Source organism: Cyprinus carpio, chromosome A20, assembly GCF_018340385.1.
Source record: "Cyprinus carpio isolate SPL01 chromosome A20, ASM1834038v1, whole genome shotgun sequence".
NCBI lineage: Eukaryota > Metazoa > Chordata > Actinopteri > Cypriniformes > Cyprinidae > Cyprinus > Cyprinus carpio.
Genome location: NC_056591.1, coordinates 14,374,319 through 14,384,146, shown reverse-complemented (window position 1 = coordinate 14,384,146; position 9,828 = coordinate 14,374,319). Strand labels below are relative to the sequence as shown.

The following is a 9,828-nucleotide window of genomic DNA, read 5'->3' as shown; positions in this document are numbered from 1 at the left end:
CTGCAGGACACGTTCCATTGGGCTTTTTTTCTGTGGCGGCTCATCCGGCACCCAGTGTTGACATTCCCACTGTCTGTAAATAAAACCAGGGCTAAAGCTTGAGCTTTAATATTTTTATTACTGCAGCTACATGCCATTGTAAAATTATTGGTTCTGCATACATTTAACTTTACTAAGGGAGGCAGGTGCTGAAATAAAAATCTTAATATTCTGTGAAATTTCATCAGCTGTTTAAATGAAAAACAAGTGTAGTTTATGAGCACTTTTTGTTCTCAAAAATGTTTTATAGGGGAAACTGGGCAGTGTTGTAAGATATTCTGTTACTGTAACTAAGTTATAACACTAACAGAAAACATTCATGTTTTAAATTTTGTGCATGAGCTCGCAAATGATTTTTATTGCTTAAAAATCATACCACATCCCATCAATACCATTTTATTTTAATTAAGAATTACATCAACTTAAACTAAACAGATAGCCTATGTACTGTAAGTTCATGCCTCAAAACTGTATTTTGTCTATCTTAACCTTCTATAACTTATACTATCATCTTAGAGGTTGTTGGCCATATTTATTAAATGCGTAATTGTGCAGGCTGATGGTGTTGCACTCCCAGGTCTCTCTGGTTTGATGCTGTAAGGCGTGTCTGGCTGCTCTCCATGTGATACTGATGGGAGGAGGGCTCCTAAAAGTGAGCCTACAGACCCGTTTCGACAATTTCCAAAGCAGACAACCCTCGGGACGGACTGCAGGGCGCATTTACACAGGCTGTTGGATACCTACTTCCTTTTGAACCCTCGTTATTTGACTAAGAGTGGAGAAACAGTGACGTTATTCATCATGGGAGCGACACCATCCGTGCAGCGGGATGCGAAGAGCCCTGAAGATGCGCCAGAGGACATCAGCGCGGAGCTCAGCAACACTCAGGATGGAGAAAACGGAGACGGCAAGGTAACACTACGGTTGAAAAGTAATATTGTCGCTCTGAGATGACGTTTTGGATGTGTGTGGGGATATTATAGGAATAAAACGCTAAACATGCTCACCTAAGTATCGCATTTCGGGACCCCTTGAGTCAGATGTGTGGCGCAGCTAGTTACTGAGCTTTGCTTAATGTAAACACCTGATAGGCTCCCTCCTGACAGCTGTGACTCCGCTGTGCGCTTTTGTGATTCGCTTTAGCAGGTATTCGAGAAAACGTTGAAACGGGTTTGCTTATGTCTATTCTTAAAGCTTTTCTTAAGTTTAATGAGTAGATTTGCAGTAATGCAGTATTGAGGTGTCAGATTGACTCCACCAGTTTTTGTCCAGACAACATGGGTCGTCTGGGAAAAGAAAATTGAGATATGACTGCATTTCTATCCCGTTCCCAATTCCCCATGATGAAGGTGCATATTTTATGACATCGTGAGTCAGATATATCCTCCTGGGTGGGCTCTTTGGTGTTTAAATGTTGTTTGCTTGACAACATACTAGAATTATCATTCAAGTAGGTTCTGAATATATCATTCAAAAACAGCAGTGCTTTCATACTGAATATTAGCATGAAGCTGCAAAATTAATCATAGTCATATGTTCATATTATCACAACACGACTACAAGTGCGATAGTACTTTTATAAAGGAGTTCTAAACAGAGTTATTGAGGATATAGACTAAAAATTTGGGCAGTATAACTTTTCATATATTCCGTACATGTCTGAATGCTTTGTGAGTTTCTAATGGACCTTCATTACAACTTTTTTTTTTTTTTTTTTTTGTAAAAATTGTGTTTTTGTACAAATCAGATTGTACATATTAGTCGCCACCTCATAAAATAGTTATGTCATCATGAGATTGTGTTGGCTCCAACCATTCTGGGACTTTTTCACTCTTGCGTGATCCCTTACTTAATTTAGAGACACAAATTTGCACTGTGCTGTTATTTCTTGTCATGTGCCAAATCACAGGGTGCATAACTTGCACCTTGGCGTTATATTCCCTCAAAGCGCTATGAATCAAAATGAGGGGATAATGTAGCAAGCAGAAGCCATGCAAAAACTCAGGGGTTTACCAAGAATCGGAGGATGATTTTTTGATGGGATAAAGGGAAATTGACCATCTTATATTATTATGATATATTATACAGTTACATTATTTAAAGAGTTGCTTGAGTGAGTCTACTCAGTAATCTACTACTATACCAGTAATCTAATTTTTTTTTAATATTTTGGCATAAAACTTAAGACAATTTCATCTGATGTTAACACAGTCAAATCCTATATTGATTACATTTATTATTGAAAAATTGCTTTAACACAAACCATAGAGAAAAAAATTGACAAAGGCATTACAGAGATGATCCCAGTGTATTAATTTTGCATATTCGGAAGTGGAAAGCATATTCACTGTAGATGTTCTTGTATATCTACCAGATTCAGTCTGGAGCTGAGAAAATGTTAACTTTTGTAGGTTGTTAATTTATTATGTTAATTATGAAACTATACCCAACAGACCATAGCTTTTGTTTAGGAGTGAAATGTGCAGAAGTATGCTACATTTTGTTCCAGAAAAGAGTTACAATTCTTTTCAAAGAACGCACAAACAAGACAATGACCTTGCATTTTGTTTTCTCCCAGCATTCCATTCTTCTTCTTCAGCTGTTTAGTTTCGGTGAAGTGCATGATGATCGTCTGACCAGCTGAGCTTGTATAGCCTACAATATGTGCCTTTTTTTAACAGGCGAGTCTAAGAGAATAAACATGTAGTTGTTGGAACAAGACCTTAGATACAAAAAAAACCCTGTTAAACCCATCCAGTTTTGTGACTTGACTGAATTTTGTTTCTAAATCAGATATGGAATATTCAAAACTCGAATGTTTGTTTTTTTTATTAGATAAGGACCCTTGAACAGGTGTGGTCTGGCAAGACACTTTAGCGATACAGCTACATACTGTGACTACAGCATTTCGTCCCCTTGGAATTATAAGGTTCTATCTGCGTTCTGAGCAGTTTTGAGATATTGAGCTTTAAAGTTTTTGCATTCCATTCGACTGTGTAGAAAGAACCTTTTTATTTTCTAAATAAAAAGTTCCAAAATGTACACAACTTAAAAAACAACATCACATAATGTAAAGAAGTGGTCACAGAATAAGAATATCTGAATAACTAAATTTTGACAAAAATGTCAGATAGAACCTTATAATGCCAAGGGGACGATTTGTGTGAGGCGCCCTACTAGAGATGTGGTTGATAAACATTCTCTCTGGCATGCATAGGAATTTTAGTAATTTTAGTAAAGTTTATTTTCTCTCTCTCTTTTGCACACCCTTGCACTATCTAAAAATGGGTCAACACAAAACATAGATGATGCTGAGCACGATCTCCTCACATTTGAACATTTCCTCCCCTTGAAACGCCTCCAAAACACTCACTTTGTTTAAAAACAACAGGGGCTGAACCTCGACTCTCGACTCTTTTCAGACTCTTTGCTGTGGATTCAATGGCTAAGCCCCAAGACTAAATTGCAAACATAAACTCACAATAATGCCTATGGTTCCCTTACTATGAGATACACACTTGGGCCTTTTTCCAAACCAACAAAGCACTGATTGACAAGTTCATTAACACCCTTTAGTTATCTGGAGTAGATTCTCACTTTTCAAAGTCTGAAAACACTCAAAACCCGCGATTGGCTTGCATTAACTTGTTTAACTTTATGAAGGATGGTATAAAACCCTTTACATGTCAGAGGGGTAATGAGAGAGGGGTGGTGTGGGAGCGTTTGCAATCAGATAAGAGCCTTATAAAGGATGGGACCCGAGAAGGGAGGGAGGAGTGGAGAACGAAGAGAACAGAGGGCCCATTTAGGATGGGTTGGAGGACAGGTCCCGGGGCAGAGGGGTGCTGTGTGTGCTTCGGCCCGAAGAAAGAGAACTAGAGAGAGGGAGAGAGAGAGTGATGCAAGGAGGGGGACGTGGGTGGAAGGTTGTTGGTTTGAATGGGAACATATCACGTAGAAAGAGTGAAAGAGAGGGCACTGCGAGGGAAAACAACTAGATGGATTATGCATGTGCTTTGCTACTGGGGGTGATGAGAACTGTAAAGATGAGAAACAGAGAGAGAGGGATACATTTTTCTTTTTGCAAGTAAAAGAAATGAGAAACCTTTGTTCAAAAGGTAATAAACATTAGATGGCATGCTGATTCTTGTGCAGTCACACTGAATACAGGTAGTGTTGAATACAGAATACAGGTTAGTCTTGTGGTTGTTATTATTATATATTATAATTTTTGCACCTTAAGGTTAATCATCTAAATGAGTATGAGCTTAGGACCTGTTGACCACTTGGATTGTATACATTCAATGCATTGTCAAATGACAGTTTTGAAATGCAGTAAGGGAAAAGGAAAGTATGAAAAGACCATTAGTCACTTAAAGGCGCTTAAAGTAATTCACTAAGATGAACAATTCAGAAGATTTTGTTACTTGATTCTTTTTTTTAGTAGTTATAATCTGTTTATGAGGTGTTTAGTGAGTGTTTATATTTTTTGTTGGGTAATTACATCAGTTATTAAAGGGACCACCCTGTTTCAGAGCAGGACTTCCTATCCAGAAAAGGAAATTAGAGGAGGCATGATGCTCATGAAGTTACTTCCTGTTTAAAGATCCAGTTATTCTCCTGATTATGTGTTATTTAGAGCAGAAATTGAAGCTATTTTTAAATCATTTAATCAATTTACACATATTGTTTGTCTGTGTCTAGACAGAGGGACAGGTCCTTTCTCAGGAGCACACGATGGCTGGTGGCAGAAGGGCAGGGATCCAAATAAACCATCTTCTTTTTCTTTTAAATCGAACTCTGTTGTGGAATTAAAGACACAACTGAATCACTTTTATAAATATTTCACTCCCTAAAAACCTAGCTAGAGACATCATATAAAATATATATATATATAGTAAATATATTTCATGTAGTCTTTGAGTTGATGTACTATAATTAAAATAAATCAATACTTTAATTCAGAAAGGAATGAAAATATTACAAAATATTTCTATATCAATTAAATGCTGTTCCTGAACTCTATATTCATCAGAGAATTCTTTATCATAAATTTTTTTATATAATTTTTTCCACCAAAAAAAAAAAAAAAAAAAAAAAAAAAGGCAGTACAACTGTTTTCAACATTGATAATAATACAAAATGTTTCTTGAGCATCAGATCTATATATTAATTTTTATTTCTGAGGCATTATGTGACACTGAAGACTTGTTTAATGACTGCTGAAAATTCAGCTTTGCCATCACAGGAATACATTACACCTCAAAATATATTCAAATGGAAAACAATAATTTCAAATTGTAAATCATATTTCACAATATTGTTGTTTTTACAGAATTTTTGATCATACAAAAGCAGCCTTGGTGAGTATAAGAGACTTCTTAAACAATAAAAATCTTGGTGTGTATTCACTGAATTCTTTGCTAATGTTTTCTTTAGTTTGTTGTGTACAGAAAAATAATCAGTGAACCTTTGAACCAAATTTGTGTTTAGAAATACAAACAGTCTTTTCACTGATTCTGACTCTGCTGGTGCCATCTCAATTTCCCTCTCTCTCTTTGACTCTTAATTTGCTTCTCATTGCCGCTCTCTTATTAGAAAGGACCTGTTTACATGGGTCAAAATAGAAGGGTTCTATTTTCATCAGCCAACTCCCACTGTCCTCCTCCATCACATTCACCCTCTTTTTTTGTTTCCACTCCCCTCCTCTCCTCTCTTCCTCTTTAGAAGTGAAGTTGGCCTCATAAAATGTTAATAAGTGCCAGTTACATAAAAACACAATCTTCTAGAATAGAGAATAGAGGCCAGTGAGGACAAAGGTAGAAAAAAGAGACTGAGGCATCCATTGACATATCTTCTTTAATTAACAACGTGGAGCAAAGAAATATTTCTGTTTTCCTTAGTTTCATTCCTTTTCTCAAGTAAACAAGCAATTCCCTCTTATTTCCTCATCTTCTGAGCTACTCTTCACTGGCAGTGGGCTTGTGATGATAAAAGTAAAGCACTCTCCTTGTGGAGATCCCTGGCTAAGTGCTTTCATCAGGAGCCAGCATCAATAACGTTTCATTACTGCCCTGCCAGAAAAAGACAATCCCTGTCAACGGTTTACTTTTGTCTGCACTTCACAGCTCAAGAAACCTATTGTGCTGCTGAACAACAACTAAAGGCTCCTAGATGTACAGGCTTCACAGCTTATTACAAATGTAGTGGAGACTATCGACTTATATTTAGCTAATTTGAAGATAACCATCATCCGGAAGCTTCACTAGGATGGATTCTAGAAGTCTTTTGGATTTGAATGTGAATCCTCAACCACAGGTGACTGAATGCTTTTGAATATATTTAGGCTTTTTTAAAAGACTTAAAAATGTGGGTTAAATTATCAGCATCATTGTTTCCAGTTAATTTAAATCCGCAAACAAAGGAAGATGCCATAAAAACTAGTGTAATGATGTTCTTTTCTCTTGAAATTGGATTGGTCTGGCAGATGTTGTCCAGCTGGTCCTGGGCTGTTTGCATGCTAGTTTAATTGCTTAGTAATGCTGATTAGTTTTAGATGATGTCATAACTGTTGTTTCTCTGTACAATTTTTTTACAAGGCAAATTTTTTTAAACTGGGTATAACAGTCATAGATCCTCTATTCTGTGCAGTGTTTTGTTATGCTTGTAGCAATCAGGCTTTGGATCAGAGAGATTATGCAAATACAAACACTCCTACACAGGGTGATGATGATGATGTCAACAAAACTGAGCAGAAGCCACAATCAGTGGATGGTACTGTCATCACAGACAGGAACCACTCCCATTCAAATGAACCCCAAAACAGATGTGTTTGTTCCTGGAAAAGAAGAGATGGCTACTGAGCTTCAGCTGAGATTTTTGCAAAACATTTTGACTGCTCTTTTATTTCAGCAATTTAACATTGCTTTTACCTCTTGTGAAAAGCATTTCTTTATGAAGATGACAGCAATAATGCATCAAATCATGGATATGAGCATTATACTGCATGTATATCCAGACATATCCGTGAAGTCGAGTACATGAGTATTGTGCCATGCAAATGTGTTTTTGGCAGTTGTGCTTATGCCTTATTTGCATAATACCTTTATTGAATCTAGTGCAAAAATGCAGGCATTATGTGCAAATAAACAATGTTAGATAAGGACACATTTCAGTTTTTGTGAATTTCCCTTAATGTAGCATTTTCCTCATTTATGAATGTATTCCATTTTAACAGTGTTGGTGGGCTTTAGCTGTGCCCCTTAGGGAGTAGTTCAATGAGTTCAATGAGATGTAGTAATTAAAGTGTGGATTCCATTTGCCAGGGAGTCATAAGGCTTAGTCAGATTTGTCTTCCTACTCTCCTAACAGCCCTTAAATCTGACCAAAATTCATCTGTCATGACAATCGTGGCAGATGTAAAAGCTTCCTTATAAATCCTTTTATTCACATTAAAGAACAAACTTCTGCTGTGTGAGTTAAGAGTGAGTGATATAATTTGTACCAGCTGTTTGTGCATTCTCATCAAGATCCCTTAACCAATTTCTAATTACTGATGAAATGGATAATACAGGACGTTTGCTAGCAGAGTGTAACTGTGCTGGCTGTGACTGAGTAAAATCAATATTGGAAATTGGCTCCATTTAAGTCATAACGAAGCATCGCTAATTGAAAATAAATATGACTCAGTGTTTGTGTGTAAATGGCTCAGACCAACATGATGAAGTGGTTTGTTTAGACAGTGTACTATTTCTTTATGAGAAAATATACTTTTGGAATAAATGTAGATTTGAGTTATTATTTATTTTGGTATGTAAAACTTTATATACATGGTCACTTAAAACTGTGTTTACGATGTACCTTACAGAAGACACATACATAAACGTTTACATATACATATGGAAGCAGACTCAAAAACAGTAAGAAAAAAAGAATCAGAATCAAGTGACTAGATCGACTACACAACCTATTATAGCCTACATACCAGCAACAGCCTAAATATGTTATGTAGCCTAATTTGCACGCATCAGAGAGTCGGTTTCAAAACACGGGGTATTAAAATCGCTTTTGAATGCGCATGTGCGTTTTACTTTTCCATTTCGATTTAACAATCGCGTGAACTCTCTGCAGTGCTGAGTGTGCATTCTACAATACAAGACATTAATTTTGTCAGACGCTCGGCAAAAAATCTTTTAATGTTTCTTATGGGCTAAAAAAATAATAATTTAAAATAATTAAAAAAAAAAAACAGTCTGGCCAATCCGAGGTCCCTGCACACATGGGGCCCCTAGGCTGCAGCCTAGGCAAGCCTGTGCGTTAATCCGTGCCTGGTGATGTGACAGCATTTTTATTGCATTCATTATATTATTATTTACTTATGTAAGGGAAACAGGTCAATTTAGCTCAAAGGGAATCATTTAAGATTTTAAAGGGAATTTGAACAGAATCACTGTTTCAACGGCTGATCACTGAAACGGCCAGCGATTCACTGAACGAGCCGTTTAACATCAAATCTGCGCTGGATATTAATATCCAAAGTATAGTGAAAACACTATTAATTAGCAAAGTAACAAGATCGGCAGTTTAAGACATTAACTTGTGAGCACAAAACACAAGATACTTCTCTTTTCAATATAAATAAGGCTTTATTAGATAAATCTAAGACATATAAACTAATCTAACACATAAGCACACGCACTCACACATTCACACAAGTTGCAGGAGGATAGAACGTTAGGAAAGAGTGAGTTTAAGAGAATGAAAATATGAAATCCCAAGTTTACAGCAATACGTGAAATTGCATAGACATGAACAACCATTTAATCACTTAATTAACCCTCGCACTGAGTTCCTCAATGAGGTTAAAATTATATTAGATAACACCAGTACAGATGTGAGTCTGGAGGTTACTTGCGTTGCCTGTTTAACCGGGGTTCCCTTTGTTGTCGCTGAAAAGGGGGTTTCCCCGAAGTTGCTGATTGGCTGGAAGTTCAGTAGTCGTTGAAGTGACGTCTTGGGAAGCCCGTGGTTGGGCGTAGGCTGAAGATGCGGAGTTGTGGGCTGGTTTGTAGTTTCAGACGGGCACGCGAGTCAGACTCGGAGACACGGCGTTACAAAACTTAACTCAGAACACGAAACTCTCAAACGGAAAAGAAAAGAAACTAAAGTAAAAGAACAGAAGTAAAGTTTTGACGAGACTAGGTGTGTGTTTCTTCTCATCGTGGCTAAAGTAGCAGCAGGCGTGCAGGCCGAAGCACGCTGGAACGGCGCTCGAAGAACGCTAAAAGTGATGACAAAGCATGACTAAAAGCAGGCTAAAAGCCGGCATGACTGATAGCAAAAGCTTGACAAAAAAGCTAAAAGTTGCATTGTCTGTCTTGATGGTGTCCTGAGTATTTAAACTGGCCTTTTGGCCACACCTCAAATGTTGTCTTGACCAATTAGATACTGTCTTTTCTCAGGGTGTTGCATTGTCTGTCCCCCCCCATTCATAAATCATATGTTATCTTATCAAGCTCGTGGTCCGAATTTTCCCCGCTCTTGCAGGGTATAATTTGGACACGATTCCTATAACAAGAATATGATACATTTGACAAATAACTGATGGTCAGAAACGTTTCAAGCAAGAATATTCGAACACACACATACTAAACATGAATATGATCCCTTAAGCTATTCAAGAGTTATTTAAAAAGACATACACAATAAGTGATTAGAAACATTAAAATCAAATGTGTGGGTTACAGGTATAAAATGGAGTTAAGCAATGGACTGATATCCATTTAGAAG

The 9,828-nt window shown here is 37.0% G+C and overlaps 1 pseudogene; it reads left to right on the top strand.

Moving 5' to 3' along the window:
- Window positions 1-820: 820 nt before the first annotated feature.
- The window catches only part of LOC122149052, a 36,314-nt pseudogene continuing 27,306 nt past the window's right edge, over window positions 821-9,828 (top strand).